The sequence below is a fragment of the Berghia stephanieae genome, chromosome 1, assembly GCF_034508935.2.
Source record: "Berghia stephanieae isolate SIO BIC M18660-M18661 chromosome 1, UCSD_Bste_1.3, whole genome shotgun sequence".
NCBI lineage: Eukaryota > Metazoa > Mollusca > Gastropoda > Nudibranchia > Aeolidiidae > Berghia > Berghia stephanieae.
The window spans coordinates 5,507,297-5,524,971 of NC_088360.1; the positions used below are offsets into that span (position 1 = coordinate 5,507,297).

Below are 17,675 nucleotides of genomic sequence, written 5' to 3' on the forward strand. Positions count from 1 at the left end.
GATCAGATGTAAATTCCAAGAGCACACCGTCAAAGTACTTAGATTGAGATCACCTAAAAGTCTCATCCAGACACAAGTACAGGTCCGAACAAAGAGGAATACACTCAAATGTTTACAAATCATATAATATAATATGTAAACTAAACACAATACAATGCATAACAGAGAGATGATTTACAAAAAAAATAAAATGTCATCTCCCAAAACTATAACTGTACATTCGACTGTTTCCCTCCCAGCCAAGGAACTCCGGCCAGGGTCAGGACAAAACCAAATAATCTCATTCCAAGACAATGACAGGAAACAATTGGTAAACGGGTATGGAGGGTTAGAAGACACAGAATGTACCTCCCTGGCCACTATGGGAGGTCAGGATCCCTACCCAGGAAAAACCTGTCAAAGTTTCACGTCCGTTCGGTATTTGCCTAATCGTATTGCAAACTTATTGACTCGCAATCCAACTTTCTACCACTCTACTGCTCTGAATAAAATAATAAAAAAAAAAAACAACAACAACAAACCATCAATTTTTATTCCAGCTAGAAATCTTATAATTCAGTCTTGGATTCATCAAAATGATTTCTCCCGACGTGCATTTATTTGCACGTCTGATAACCTAATTCCTTATGGGCTCATTGTCGTAATGGAAATCTCAAAATTGACGCAAACTATTGTTCATTACTGCAATATTAAACTAGGCCCATAAGTGGGTTCGGATGTCAGACCTACATATATAAACACGTCGCCCCCCCCCCCACCCCCACAATTGTCAAAAAGTCTTAAATCTGAGGCGTTAAAGAAGTCTTAGCTTTGGCACTTTTTTATGACAAGTTGAGGGTCAAATTAATCGGTCGATAATACGCTTCAACAGTCATGACTTCACTTCCCTCGTAATGACGCATAGTTACTTAGTAACTGGCTCTAAATTATCGGAACAATGGCGGACGCCCTTATGAAATATTTCTCCGACGAGCATAAAAGTGTACCCAGAGGAGAAAAAGAGATTATGTTTTGACTTTTAGACATTCTGATCACATGACATATGAAAAGTTCTAGCCAGCATGAAGAATAAAAAGTACCAATTATCTTTATTTAGAACCACGCTGCTCGCCGTTGCTGGGCGACGTGACATCAGACTACTGATCCAATTATTGAACTAAAAGATTTCTGGCCAAAATATGAATCTAAAAACGTTGTTTAGCCAGAAAATGATTATGCTGATGATAAATTGTGTATCCGCCCCACGCATGAAAACTTGACACGATTGCATTTCCGTGACATCACTTTGACTCTAACGCAGGTTACATCCTGCACACGCACAGGGAGTGAGTACTGTTACAGTTACAATGCCGTGCTCCGAAAAAAAAACAACAACAAAAAAAAAAAAAACCAAACAACAACATACATTTATTAAACTTTGGCCACAAAACTCGCCTTTCAAATATCGATCGATTAAAATGACCCTCATCTTGTCAAAAATTCTCCTTTTGAAGGACTAGATTTCTGGTTGAAGTCACGGGTTTCAAAATATCGGTACTTTCTATTCTTCATGTTGGCAAGAACTTTTTCACATGTCATGAGATCAGAATGTATAAAATTCAAAACATGATCAGATTTATAATGTTTTTCTCCTCTGGATACACTTTTATGCTCGTCGGAGAAGTATTTCATAAGGGCGTCCGCCATTGTTCTGCGTCATTACGGGGGAAGTGACTGTTGAAGCGTATTCTTGACGAGGGTCGTTGAAATAGATCGATATTTGTATCCAAAATTTTGAAACTGTCTTTTGTTCTTTATTTTTTAATTGTTTTTAGTTATTTGTTTTTTGTTTTTTTTTTTTAATATTTAAGAATATTTAAGAATTTAAGATTTATTTTGGTTACACGCGTGCAATGCACAGACGATGGTGTGAGCAAGAAATTATAATATGGAACGGGGTTGGGTGGGGGAGGAGGAGGAGGAGGGGTAAGGGAGAGGGGGGGGGGGGGGATTAAAAGCCGCTAAGTCATGACGTCTTCCAGATGTTAATGAAATAAGCCATGATTTAATGGATGATGTTATCTGTGTTAATAGTAATATGATATAATATCAAGTTTAGATCAAATTAAATAGACTAGATTATTATCGATATTGATATGGAAGGAGGGTTATTAAGTATTTGTGTGTGTGTGTGTGTGTGTGTTATATGATGGCCGTATCGAGACTGAGAAAGTTTATAGATAGAATGCGCTTGGCCAAGGAGTTCACAACATTGCAATCCGGAAGTATAACTGACCAACACACAAACTCTGTGTAACCATGAACTTTTATAGTCTGGTTAATACAGTTTAGTGAGAACAACTCACAAACGCGGATGGCAAAAACAATAACAAAGGCCTGAGTGACGTCATCTGCATACTATCTATAGAGAGGTAGGCTGACGAGTAGGACTGTGTATGATTAGTAGGTGTTTCGTTTTTATTTTTAATATTATGAAGATTATGGCGGTTGATTGTTTTATAGTGATTATTTCATGGTGGTTGTTTTTGAAGCTCATTATGCTGGGTTTTTATTTATTTATTAAATTGACTGTAGTGGTGAAGTTTTTAATAGTTGAAAAAGAGTGGTAGTAATGATGACGATGATGATGATGACGATGATGATGATGATGATGATAATGATGGTGATGATGATGAGATGAGATAATAATGGTGATGATGATGATGATGATGATGATGATGATTGATGATGATGATGTGATGATGATGATGATGATGATGAATGATGATGATGATGATAATGAATGATGATAATGATGATGATGATGATGATGATGATGATGATGATGATGATGATATGATGTATGAATGAATGAGAATGAATGATGATGATGATGATGATGATGATGATGATGATGATGATGATGATGATGATGACATTGCTTACTCCGATCTCAACAGTGAAATGGAGACGAAGCAAACTAATTGAAGATATAATATGAAGAAGAAAAAGAATATGAATATGAAGGATGAAAACAACAGTGAGGAGAATGTAGATGAAGAGTGGAGGAGGATAAAGATGAGGAGGAAAAGAATAAGGATGATGAAGGGAAGAAAGAGAATGAGAAGGATGAGAAGGAGGAAGATGAGGAGGAGGAGGAGGAGGAGGAGGAGGAGGAGGAGGAGGAGGAAGAAGAAGAAGAAGAAGAAGAAGAAGAGGAATAAAAATATTTTGTAGCATTATATCTTCTCCTTCCCCTCATCTTTCTCATTCTCCTCCTTCTCCTTCTCATCCTCTCTATTCTCTTCCTTCTTATATTCCTCCTTCTCCTTTTGTCTGTCGCCTGACGCAGGGCAAAGGCCGAAACGGTGTGCATTTATGTATCGTTTCACTTCAAAGCCATAATTTCTCCTTATATTTTCGTTACGTTTTGATTGGCTCATTCAAGCTTCTCTAACTTTTAATAACCAAAAAAAAAAAAAAAAAAAAAGGCTACCTTATATTATATATTATATTGTGATGAAAAGGTAAAAGTAAAGACGAAACACAAATGCATCGTGGTAATTTACAAAAAAGAATCGAAATAACCCAGTGTTTGAGATCGATCCCGGGTGCAGTCGAGATTTTATTCTGACCCCCCCCCCCCCCTGTCCACCCAGTAGTCAATGGGTAGCTGGGTCTGTTAGATTTGGCGGAAAGTACTTTGCGATAGACTAGCGTTCTATCCAAAGGAAAGCAACCAATTGCTATTGTCTCTTTCACGCTATAGAAACAGGGATAATCTCCGGCTACATGGGCTTAAACTTAAAGGCTCTGAAGAACCATTACTTGGTTATGTAACGAGAGTCTGTAATGTGTGATTAATGCGGCTAGGTGGTCTTGTGATATGATACTCGCCTTCGGAAGACAACTCCGCTCATGGATGGACTGTAATGATCTACACCTAGTGTACGATCCTACAGCCAAGGGTACCTTCCGGGGTACCCGCCATAAGAAGGAGTATACTCCAGACCTCACCCTCGTAACGAAAGGCGCGAACGGTGAACCGCTGCAGGTGAAGCGGACAGTCCTCGGGGACTTTCCGCATAGCCAGCACAGGCCGGTTCTTGTCACAGCTGGGGTGACAATACCGAGGGTGCAGTCTCTCCCACTTTGCAGATGGAATTTCAGGAAGGCTGACTGGGAGGAATTCAGTTCCTATATCGAGCAGGTCTGCCCTGCCATTCCTCCCAAGTCCAAGAATATAACCAGATTTAGTAGGCTACTGGTTAAGAGCGCTCAACGCTCTATTCCACGGGGCAAGCGGAAATTCTACAGCCCTTGCTGGACAGCGGAGTTGGAAGAGCTGTACCGAGAGTACCAGCAGACCCAGTCCCAGGACACAGCCGATAGACTACTTCAGTCTCTGGCAGAGGGAAGGAAGCAACGGTGGCAGGAGACCGTGGAAAGTCTCGACTTTACACACTCCAGCCGCCACGCTTGGCGTTTGATAAAGAAATTGGACCCAGATCGGAATTTCGCAAGGCTGCACCGGAATGCGAGGCAGACACAATTGCCAAGAATATTAAGAACCGTAGTAAGCGGGTCCCTAATCAGGCTTTTGAGCGCGGTGTCCGCAAGGCGTACCGTACGATTTTGGACTCGCTACCTGCGGAGGAGTCGGACTGGACGGCCCCGTTCAGTCCCCGAGAAGTGGGTGCAGCCATTAGCGAAGTAAAGAACGGCAAAGCAGCAGGGATAGATGGTGTATATCCCGATATGGTGACGCATCTGGGCCCCAGGGCACGGGCTTGGCTAGCAGAGGCAATGTCTGACGTCCTTGCAAAAGGAAAGCTCCCACAAGTGTGGAAGCACGCGAAGATAGTTGCCATCCTGAAGCCAGGGAAGCCGGCGAAGGAGGCAGACAGTTACAGACCCATATCGCTGCTGAGCTGTCTTTACAAATTGTTGGAGCGTGTTTTATTAAACCGATGGGGGCCGGTCCTAGACGCTGCCCTGCCACCTGAGCAGGCAGGCTTCAGGGAAGGGAGGTGCACCACGGAGCAGGTCATTGCCCTTACAGAGCATATTGAGCAGGGTTCGAGAGAAAACAGCAAACAGGTGCTGTGTTTATAGACCTATCAGCGGCGTACGATACGGTCTGGTGCGATGGGTTAATGCTCAAACTTGCAAAAATCATAAGGTGCAAAAAGACCTTGAAGTTGTTCTCTTCGATCTTAGGGGAAAGGCAATTCCACGTCGCGCTGGGAGACGTCACGAGCAAAGTAAGGAAATTGAAGAATGGGGTCCCTCAGGGGTCGGTACTTGCGCCAATGTTGTTTAACGTTTACATTAGCGATATGCCGAACACTTCCTCCCTGAGGCTGGGATACGCAGACGACTGGGCACTCGTTACTCAGTTTAAAGTGTGGACCCGTCTCGAGAGCGTACTCAGCGAGGACGTCACCAGACTCAAATCCTACTTTGACAAGTGGTACCTGAAGATGAACACTTCAAAAACCGTGGCCACTGCATTCCACTTATGCAGTGGTTGGCACACCCGTAAACTGAATGTCCTAGTCGGGGACCAGCCACTCCCATATGAGCCGCGTCCAAAATATTTAGGGGTGACATTGGATCGCAGCCTTACCTATCGGGTTCATCTCGAAGGGGTTGCCCGGAAGATAGAGAAACGGAACAGTCTTCTGAGGAAGCTGGCGGGATCGACTTGGGGCGCTAGCCAAGCGCTCCTGAGAACATCCGCCCTGGCACTATGCTATTCCACCGCGGAGTATTGCGCTCCAGTGTGGGGTAGAAGCAGAAACGTTGAGAAGGTGGATGTAAAACTTCGCAAGTCGATGCACATAGTGTCGGGAACGCTAGCGACAACCCTAGAGAATGGGGCCCGATAATGGCAGCGATCCAGCCCCCCGATGTCCGGAGGGAGACCATTACGGGAAACTGGCTGAGTAAGATCAAAGAGAGAGGGAATGGGGATACCCTCTCATGCGCATAATGAACGGTGCCCCCGTTTCGAGCCGAAATAAGTCCCGGCAACCCTTGTACGCAGAATCCCTGACTACGGACAGAGCTGCACATACGAGATGGAAGTCGGTTTGGACGAATTCAATCCCTCGTGGGGGCCGGGACCTACACTCCTCTAAGCTTGGTGAGAAGTTGCCAGGCTTTGATACCAGTAAGAGGAGACACTGGGTAGCTGCGAATCGGCTTCGGTCGAGGAGCTGCCTAACGGCCGGTGCGTTACATCAGTGGGGTCTAACTTCCTGTCCAATATGTCCACGCTGTGGACAAGAACCCGAAACGGCAGAGCATCTAGTCGAAAGGTGTGTTGTGACGATGCTACCAGGCGGGTTCGCGACGCTGCACGAATGCGGACCGGACTTTGCTGATTGGGTCGATCGTCATAACATAATAGTGTGAACCATAAGAAGCTGCTGCCTTCGGGTCGAAAGCTCCTGGGTTCTAGTCCCGCTCTGAACGGCTCATAGTTGAGTCCTTGGAAAAAGACTCTTTACTCACAATCTCTCACCGTACTCAGGGGTAACATGAACAATCGTAATATCGCCTAACAGGAGTCAAGTCTCTTCTTGTATGTTAAGTATTGCTGTTGGCTATAGACCCTTTATAAAGCGCTTTGAAAACGTTAAGTAGATATTGCGATATGAAAAAATTCAATTTTAATTTAATATTTTTGTTTTAGTTATTTACTTTTATTTATTTCTTTTTCTTTCTTTTTTTTTTTTTTTTTTTTGGGGGGGGGGGGGGGGGGGGGTTGTAATATGAGCAATTAGCAAAGGTAAACGAGTTAACTGACTCTCTGAACTTATCACAATATTATATAAGTATTCTCACCTCTTCAAGCTCCATAAATAGTCGATCTCTATATAGATTCGTACATTTCAATATCGCAACACACACACACACACACACACACAACATACGCACACATGCACACACACACACACACACACACACACACACGTGTATTATATATATATGTGTGTAGAAATGCAGTCTTTTCGTCCCTTTAAGTAAGTAGTATGGTATTTCTGTCTGAAACTACCTACGCTACTCGTATTACTAGTTGTATGTATTTAAATACTGACAGATCGTCTCACGGCGGGCATAGTTATATAAATAGTCCGATGTCAAATGTCAAAACTTGGTGATTGACGGAGTGAGCGTGAGTTTGGGTGGTATGAAAATATAGGATTGACGTGAGTACGTTTGTGACATTGAGGGTGGTGGTGATGATGATGATGATGATGATGATGATGATGATGATGATGATGATGATGATGATGATGGTTATGATGATAGTGATACTGAAGATGATAGTGATGATGATGATGATGATGATGATGATGATGATGATGATGGTTATGATGATAGTGATACTGAAGATGATAGTGATGATGATGATGATGATGATGATGATGATGATGATGATGATGATGATGATGATGATGATGATGGTTATGATGATAGTGATGATGATGATGATGATGATGATGATGATGATGATGATGATGATGATGATGATGATGATGATGCTGATGTCAATAGTGAAATATTTGATTGTGAATGGTCGACGGTGGGTGGTCTTTGTGATGGTGATGATCGAAGAAGAAAGGAGGAGGAGGAGGAGGAGGAGGAGGAGGAGGAGGAGGAGGAGGAGGGGGATAGAGGGACGAGAAGAAGAAGAAGAAGAAGAAGAAGAAGAAGAAGAAGAAGAAGAAGAAGAAGAAGAAGAAGAAGAAGAAGGCCCGTGGAGAGGGAGTTTATCCCCCGGTTTCTGTAGCGTGAAGCGGACAATATCAATTGCTTGCTACTATTCTTGATAGTCACTCGGGATTGATCTCGGTCCTTTTGTGTGAGATGTGAGTGCTCTACCCACTGAACAATCAGGACCCTTGCATTCTTTTTTTTTTTTCTTTGTTACTTTTTGATTAGGTCAAGCTATTGTCATCTCACCCTCCTTTTCCCCACCTATTGTTTACTGATTTTCGCTTGTCATATTTAATTCATACTTACATAAATCGGTCGTTTTACACACTCTTATCAATATTCATTAGTTGACAGTGGCACTTCCAGCACTTAACAGATAATAATATTATATGATTCGAAGCTCCCTTAACAGAACGTTATAATGGCATTCATTGTATATCGTGTATTCTGCCACACACAACTGACAAGGCGCACATATTTGCAGGTCTGATAACCGAAACAAAATTATGGGTTTGTTTTAACATTGTTGTAAAATGGGCAATAGTATGCTTTGGTTTGAGGGTATTCCCATTGCGACAATGAGACCATAACTATTTGGATGATCAGACCTGGCACTACTGCCGTACTCTGAAAAATTACGTATCTAAAAGTTTGGCGAGAAAACTCGTCCTTTAAATATTGATCCATTAAAATGACCCTCATCTTGCCAAAAATCTCTCAAACCTGGGACCTTCAATCGATATATATATATATATATATATATATATATATATATATATATATATATATATATATATAAGGACAAGTTTTCTGGCCAAAATTGTTCTGACGTGTATGCTTGTTGTTGTGTTGTTTTTTTAAAGGCGTACTGTTGGAGATCTGAAAAACTGCCAGACAAAGCAAAAAAAAACAACAAAAAACAACAAAAATCAACAAAACAAACAAAACCCCAAATACAAAATGAAAAACAATATCCCAAAACACTAGCCTGCCTCGACTCGAGATCGAACCTCAGACCTCCTGATTACCCGATCAGACGTGCTACCATCACACCACTTTTTTTTCTTGTCACTGCAGTATCGTTGGAGTAGAATCTTCAATGACAAACAACTTAATAAAAACCACAGTGATTGTCACAGACAAGCATTATCTATCACCAACATTAAAGTCTGTTTACGGCCGCATTGTGGAAAGACAAATATTTAAAAATTTGGCCAGAAAACTCAGTCCTTCAAATATCGATCAATTTAAATGACAATCGTCTTGGCAAAAACTCGTAAACCTAGGACTTCGCGAACTCACAGGTTTGAGACTTTTTGCCAAGACAATTGTCATTTAAATCGATCGATATTTGAAGGACGAGTTTTCTGGCCAAATTTTTAAATATTTGTCTTTCCAAAATACGGCAGTTGACTGGTTAATATCATAATATGATAATACAATCTCCGCCGTAAAACGATACATGACACGCATACCGCATTCACGGGAAGTTGTCGGGGTCATTAGCATTGTCTACATACACATCTAGCTACACATTTACACTATCTGCTACTAGATACACACTACACACAACGGAAAGGCCGACCAACGACAACAACGAAATGAAATATTACCCTGCAGCAACAACAACAAAAAAAAAAAAAAAAAGGGGGGGGGGGGGGGGGGGGGGGGGTCGGCAATCTTTTGCTTACAAACTGTTTTTTAACTGAGATCAAACTTTTCCAGAGACACGGTGTAACACTGAAGTTACGAGCTACGAATATTTTTGTGTCAAGAAAAAAAATACACTTAAAGAGAAACGTCTTCCAAGGTGTGAATGGGGGGGGGGGGGGGGGGGGGGGTTACCTAGAATTGGTGGTGGTGGTAGTAATGATGATGATGTTGTTGTTGTTGTTGATGGTGATGAAAATGATGATGAAGAAGAAGAAGAAGAAGAAGAAGAAGAAGAAAATAAAACAGTCCTCAACATCAACTATCCAACCAAGATAATAGATATAGCGACATACCATATATTATGTCATGACCAAAATAAAACGTATCACCTTATACAAATCTTAGAACATCGCTGGTGTCAAATTGGACATATTCAAATGATGCAAAGAGGTTCCAGCAAATGAAGCAATCGCAACCTACCAAGTCAAAAATGGAGAATAGCTTAGAGGAAGACTACGTTCAAAATTGCCCGTTACAATCAACACAAATGTATCATAATTATAATTTTTTTTAAATTATAATTAAAAAACAAAAAAAACAAAAAAACAGCCCTGACCTGTAACATTCAAGATTCGTGAACAAGATCGCCAGTGCGTAAGACTACCCTGCGACAGTGTGAGTAAAAACAAGGGTATCAGAACGAATTGATTGAAACGCGACATTTACTTTAAAAGTCAAAAGTAATAAACAAAAATGAATATAACAGGTTTTTTTTAAAGAACAAAATACCAAACATGGATCGTTTTGAGATCAAAACCCTTCTTCAGCCAACAACAACAAACAATGAAAACATAAATACATTACTTTTTTTTAAAAACCCAGATCGATCTGATTTTTTTAGTAATGTTTATGTCTTCATTGTTTTTGTTTTTTTTAGTTGGTTGAAGAAGGGTTTTGAGCCCGAAACATTCCGTGTTTGGTATTGTGTTGGTTTATTATTATTTTTTTTTTCATTTTTTGTTTATTACTTTTTTACAGTCCACACCTTCTGGCAGCTTAATATCACTTTAAACATCAAGTAGGGAAATAAACAAATATCTAAGGATAAGGTTTGGATCATAGGGCCGTTTCGATTTCCAAACTTGATTTCAATTCAAAAGCACACGACGTATTTTCTAGAGCTGGATACGTGCATGCAAGAGTAATGACATTTACCAGTCAGAAAAAGTTTGTCAAGCATGTAACACAATACGCTTGAGCTATCTTGTGGCAGTGAAGCCATTAGCTCTATAGATAGATAGATATAGACGAGGTAATTAAAAGGAATGTTATTTACTGTTTACGATATGCTGATCTGTGGGGTTTACTGAAAAACCAAATGTTTGGCGTTACAAACGAACCCGATGTGGTCTTACGCGACCCTAGATCTATATAATAATATCTTTATAAATGTTGAGGTTTTCAAAACTATCTAAGCGTTATATTCCAGCTAATAATAATAGGCCTACTATTCATTTGACTAAATTCCGAATCTATAGAAAGGGGGGAAAGCCACTTTCGATAATGGCAGCATTTGCTAGTCATAACCGACTGGTTCACTGGTCTCACGAAATAAGTAAACCAAAAATCATTTTTATCAATACCTAGCTGCCTTTTGATTGCTTTTGTCGGTAAACCCGAAAGAAAGAAAACACTTTTCTCATGAAAGTAGGCCGTTTTTGGAATTTAAAAGTATTGCAATTTTTCCTCATAAAACGTAACTGATGCTATGAGTTTAGGTAAAATAATAATACTCACAACATCAACCAGCCGGATATAATAACGTAACAACAAACAAAAGTGTGTGATCGTTTTTAGTCTGATTGATACAACTGAGTGAGAAGTTATCACCAAAATGGCTGTCTAAAACTAATGACCAAGAGCTGAGTGAGGTCGGTTTCGTTCCTGCTATATAATACTAGAATTAAGCGTTACTCAATGGGCTATCATCTACACTGACAGACACATTTTGTTTCAGTTTGCCAAGAAAAACTTTCTTTTCGATAGTTATCGGTAAGTGTGTATGAAACAGAGCCGGCGAAGCAGAAAGAAAAATACCAAAAAGAAAACCCCAAAAAACTAACCAAAAAAAAACACATCTTAAAAAATCCCAATCGACCAGGCTGGTTTTTTTATATTTTTATTTTTTTATTTTTTTTTTGGTATTTATTTTTATTTGAAAGGGGGGGGGGGGGTGTTTTATTATTCTTGTATTTTCTTCCTGCTTTAGTAGCAATTCGGGTAGGCAGGGGGTGGGGGGGGGGGGGGGGAGTGCCAGTTGAGAAAGGCTGGTATTATGGGCTTTTTTTTTTGTTGTTGGTTGGTGGTTTGTTTTTGTTTTTCTTGTATTTTTATTCTCTGCTTTGGCTGGCTCTGATTTCTATAGATAGTATGCGCTTGGCTGAGAAGCTCATAACATTGCCATCCGGAAGTATAACGGACCAACACACAAAACTGTGTGTATCCATGAACGTTTATAGTCAGGTTAATACAGTTCAGTGAGCATTACTCATAAACTCGGATGGCAAAAAACAATAACAAAGACCTGAGTGACGTCATCTTCGAACTATCTATACACCACATTTTCAGATCTATAGATAGTATGCGCTTGGCTACGAAGCTCATAACATTGCCATCCGGAAGTATAACGGACCAACACCCAAAACTGTGTGTAACCAAGAACGTTTATAGTCTGGTTATTACTTATTAGTGAGAAGTACTCATAAACGCGGAGGGCAAAAAACAATAACAAAGACCTGAGTGATGTTAACTTCGAACTATCTATATAATATTACACATACACGTGTGCCCGCCCCTACTTTGTCAGATAAAGATCTGAACTATTACACCATTACCATTATAACGGTAGCACGTCTGACCGGTTATCAGAATGTTTGCGGTTCGATCCCCAGTCGAGGTGGACGGATTTTTTGGGATGTTTTTTTCATCATTTATTTTTACTTTCTTGCTTCGTTTGGCACCTTTCATACACACGTGTTCAGTACTTTATCTTGCATCGGTGCCTTCTCCTCAATTTCTTTATGCGCATGTTTTAATAGGGAAAATGAAAATAATGCACAAACCCAAAATTTATAATTTCTTATCATTTTAACTTAAAATTTCGTTCGTTGACAACCACATCATCCCGAAATATCACCGGATTAAGTCTGCGGGCCACAAATGTAAAATTCCCTGGAAACTTATCCATCTAATCGTCAATTAGTAATTAGCTGTTTTACCAAAGAAATATTTTGCTCCCGGCATCAAACGAATTATTATCAGTCCTTAAGCGCGAGTGTCTTACGTCCTAATTACGTCTTAATCTTCTTAAATATATTTTTTAAAAACAAAACAATAAAGCGGGAGAGAGAGAGAGAGAGAGAGAGAGAGAGAGAGAGAGAGAGAGAGAGAGAGAGAGAGAAATAGAGTAGATAGAAAAAGAGGAGAGAAAGAGGAGAGAGAAAAAGAGAGATAGAAAGAGAGAGAGAGAGAGAGAGAGAGAGAGAGAGAGAGAGAGAGAGAGAGAAAATAGAGAGAAAGAAAGAAAGAAAGAGAGAAGAAGGATTTTACGGCGCTTCCAACACATTTAGGTAATATCAGCGCCAGTAAAAAGGAAGAAAATGGGATAGTAAAAAGTTGTAGAATTACAATTAAAGCATCCAAGAAAAAGTAAGACAAAGGGGAACTGGGAACAAATAGGGATCAGATGTAGATTCCAAGAGCATATCAATGTACTTAGTTTGAGATCATCAATAAGTCTCATATGGACACAAGCACGGCCTCCACTAAGAGAAATACACTCAAATGCTTACATTTTAAATTCAAAATAACAAATACGAGTATAATAATACATAACAGAGAGATAATTTACAAGGAAAAAAATATCATCTCTCAAAACAATAACTATGCATTTGACTGTTTCCCTCCCAGCCGGGACTCCGGCCAGGGCAAGGACATAACCAAGTAATCTCATTCCAAGACAAAGACAGAAAGCATGTTGGAAAACAAATATACGGGAATAGAAGACACAGTATGTATCTCCCTGCCCACTCTGGAAGGTCAGGAACAAAGAGAGAAGAGAGAGGGAGAGAGAGAGAGAGAGAGAGAGAGAGAGAGAGAGAGAGAAAGATAGAAAGAAAGATAGAAAGAGAGAGGGGGGAGAGAAAGATAGAAAGAAAGAAAGGAGAGAGAAGAGAAAGAGAGGGAAAGAGAGAGAGAGAGAGAGAGAGAGAGAGAGAGAGAGAGAAAGAGAGAAAGAGAGAGAGAGAAAGACGAGTTAAATTAATAAAAATTTTGATTTATTAGTAAACCCACAGAAGTCTACATTAACACAGTAGAGCTCTGTGAATAAAACCCAAACTACGAGTATAACTATAATATCAATTCTAAGTCAAGAGCTTCGTATCTTCATAAGAGAAAAGACAAACATACTCGGTTTTAAGATTGACATTCATGTGGCCTAGCTCAGTTGGTAGAGCATTCGCTTCACAAATAAAAGGACCGAGATCGATCATGAGTGAAATCAAGATTCCCCTCCACCGTCCAACCAGCCGTGATTGGGCAGCTAGGTCTATTCGATCTGTCGGAAAGACTAGCGCCCAATCCAAAGTGTAGCAAGCAATTCCTATTGTCCGTTTTACGTTATCGAAGCCGGGATCAACTCCGGCTACATGGGCTTAAACCAGCGACATCTATATAGTATATGAAGTCCTAGGCTTAAACTTAAAGGCTCCGAAGAACCACTACTCATACTAAACTACTACTAACGTTGGCATACGCATCAACAATAATGCTTTTAATAATAATATATATCCTTAACTTATAGACTAACGCATTTATTTGTTGCTATATTTCTAAAGACGTACTATCAATACATCACATTAGTAGGGTATTGTTTATTGCAATCAGTCCTGTCAGCTATTCTTAGATAATATGTAGTAGATAGTCAACTCCCCTTGTTACAACTGACAACACACCGCTAGTCTATAAGTAAATGATAAAACCGTCACGAAGCTTAATCCAGTCCAGCCAGCTATCTATCCTCTTGCACTGTATTATAACTGTTTACCTACCTGTGTCCACGAAGTATTTCCTTTCCAATATAAGGAACCAAACACACAACTATTAATCCACGAGAGTGTAAATAGAAAACATTACAACACACCCGTTCCACTCTCCAAGTCGTAACAGTAAGATTTGATATCTTGCAAACGAACATAAATATAAAAATAATATTTATGGAGACATCATTGCGTGCGACACAGAGACAAGTTCAAGAGCGTATCATAGATTTGCAATGATGAAGAGCGAAGTCACTCATGTTGAACTGTGTGTGCTAGGTGAAGAACGCGAGCGACCTTCGCGAGGGCAATAGAGAGAGAAAGACTGACTCGTTAGCAGGGGCGGTGGCTCTGTGTGTTTGTGTGTGTGTGTGTGTGTGTGTGTGCATGTATGTGAATGTATGTCTGTGTGTTGGTGTTGTTGTGTGTGTGTGTGTTTGTGGTTGCGTTTCGTGTTTCAGTGTTGTCATTCCAATGCTGCCAAGTCGCTGTGTGCTTAGTGCCTGTTGATGTGGCAGAAGATCTTTATTCTATATTTATTGTGGACAGAATAAGCAAAGCAGGTAATGATTACAATGAAAACAAGAAAATCAGATACATGAGCTCTCTGTCTTTCAAGCTCTCCAGATTGTCTACGAGTAACGAATATAGTATCATTGCTTCAAGAGAGATCGATGTTATGTTATTGATGGTTAAACTCGCAAAATTAAATGCAGCTCTCTTTCGGAACCTTGCATTTACTTGAAAGTGATGGTAAATAATATGCGGCTATGTGGTGTGGTGGTATGACACTCGCTTTCGGTTCGGAAGGTTATGGATTCAAGCCTCGCTCGGCGCATAGTTGAGTCCTTGGAAAAAGCACTTTACTCACATTCTCTCACCATACTCAGGTGTAAAATGAGTAACTGGCCGTTAACAGTGTTGTCTCTGTCCTAAAAAAATGTAATATCGCCTAACAGGCGTCATCACGTCTCGTTCTTCATGTTACGTGTTGCTGTTGTTGGTCAGGGACCCTTTGTAAAGTGCGATATAAAAGCTCAAGTAAAAGTAAATAATATAGATAATTCTACAATTGACCATATGACTTCGGGATACATCAATTATCAGATATTATATTCCAAGCGTAGTTGGTTGTTTTCAATAAGTGTGTGTTGGGGGAGGGGGGGGGGGAGAGAATGCACAGGATGATGTCCTTTGATTTTAAATAGGTCAAGGACAATACGTACCAGCAACAAACGTAATCCCTTTTAATATAAATTATAAAAAAATCCCTTTATTTATCTTGGGGGGGGGGGGGGGGTAGCTGAGTTGGTAGAGTACTCGCTTTACACGCAAATGGCTCGAGATCGATCCCGTGTGAAGTCGATCGAGGTTTATATAATTTTTTCGGACTCCCCCGTCTTCCCAACAGCGATTGGGTAGCTGGGTCTGTAAGATCTGGTGAAAAGTTCTTTGCGATAGACTAGTGTCCTATCCAAATGATAGTAAGCAATTGCTGCTGTCCCGTTTCATGCTGTATAAAATGAGATAAATCCCGACTCTATGAACCTATTGGCTCTAAGAGCTACTTAGTCTTCCTCAGCGTGTTTTATAAGGTTATGTCTCGAGAAAATACCATTATGAAGCATCAAACGGTAGCAGCAGTGCAACGTCGCATTGTTTATCCAATCCCGAAACAGACACCACACATCCGTCTGGTATGACAACTATAGTCTAATAGTGCCCTGTTGTTGTTTGTCATGTCTATGTAGTAGGGTGACATGGCGACGCTGCGATAGTAGTGTAGTAAGCTTCACAGTCCGAATGACGTTTGCTGAGAATTGTGTGATTCAGTCATGGTCGATAAGTACAGTCTCCCTCCATCCATGTTGTTAATTGTTTCCATTGGTCACGGTCCTGGGCCAGAGTTTTGATGCTGTCAAGATCTTGTTGTGACTTTAGTACCGAGGGTACTGCAGTATTTCTTAGTTCTTCAGGGATTAATTCGGCCTCATCTGAATCCAGAAATTTCTGATATGTAGAGAGGTCCTGGTTCAGGGTAGTTATTATAGATATTGGTGGTCTCCCTACATATTTGTTGCCATGAAGGAAATATTCTGTCATTGCAGTTTGGGCTGGGATGTTGTCTTCTCGACGTAAGATGTGACCAAATAGCCTCCATCGCTGTTCTTTTATTATTGTACTCAGGCGTTGGACCCTGGTTTTTTTCATAGCGATCAGTATTTGTAATTGTCTCTGGCCAATAGATTCCGATTACACGGCGTAATTGTTTGCGATGGTATGAGTCGAGACTTTCTAAGTTCTTTTTTGTGAGGCCCCAACACAATTATATGTCAATATCGGAATAATCAGTGCCTCGTAAATCTGTATTCGTTTATTCTCACTGATTATGTTATTTCTATTCCATACATTTTGGAGTTGGTTGAATGCATTGGTGGCTAGCTGCTTTCGTTTTCGGATGTCTTCATTTTCGTTGATCAAATTGCCTAGTTTACGTACACTTTTCCATTCATTTAAATCTCTGTTGATTTTTTTTTATATTGGATTGATTTACTTTCAGATTCCATGCATCTAGGGTAGTTGATATTATTGGCAAGTATATTTTCGTTTGATGTTCTGATTCAAAGATTAGATCTGTATCTTCTGCGTATATTAATATTGGTGGTAATTTTGGTCATAGATCTTTCATGGCCGATTCGAGGTATATCGTGAATAGAATTGGACTCAAGCTGTCTCCTTGAGGGGATCCAATTGAGGTTGATATTGTTATTAATTCTATGATTCTTTTTAAATAAATCGATTCTTTCCATGAAAACTACAAAGGAATACCTGCTTGAGAAAGAAAAAAACAGAAGAGAAAGGGGTGGAAATAGCCATGATAAAACGTATCACCTTGCCTCCCAATTACCAGTTACCATGCTCGATTGATTTTGTAACTAAATATTATGATCAAGGCGCCAATTAAAAAAAAATAAATTTTTTTTAAAAATCAATCTGACCATTCTTTCCTCTGGAAAAAATATCAAGTGACACAATGTGTGTGTATGTGTGTGTGTATGTGTGTGTGAAGGAGTGAGTGACTTAAACAGACAGACAGACAGAGAGAGAGAGAGAGAGAGAGAGAGAGAGAGAGAGAGAGAGATAGAGAGAGAGAGAGAGTTTGGGAGGTATGAGAGATGTGTTTAGTTTAGTTCAGCTTTTTGTTGGTTTACTTCT

General features: G+C 40.1%; 1 protein-coding gene across 3 annotated transcripts in view; it reads right to left on the reverse strand.

The window, feature by feature from the left end:
• Positions 1 to 14,786, reverse strand: part of LOC144966522 (1-phosphatidylinositol 4,5-bisphosphate phosphodiesterase classes I and II-like) — a 216,609-nt gene extending 201,823 nt beyond the window's left edge. For 2 of the 3 annotated variants that reach the window (XM_078903172.1, XM_078903163.1), the window contains exon 1: positions 14,472 to 14,786. The gene's annotated coding sequence lies outside the window, so the exon portion shown is untranslated. The remainder of the gene's footprint in view (positions 1 to 14,471) is intronic. The other variant, XM_078903156.1, reaches the window with a different exon arrangement.
• Positions 14,787 to 17,675: the final 2,889 nt, after the last annotated feature.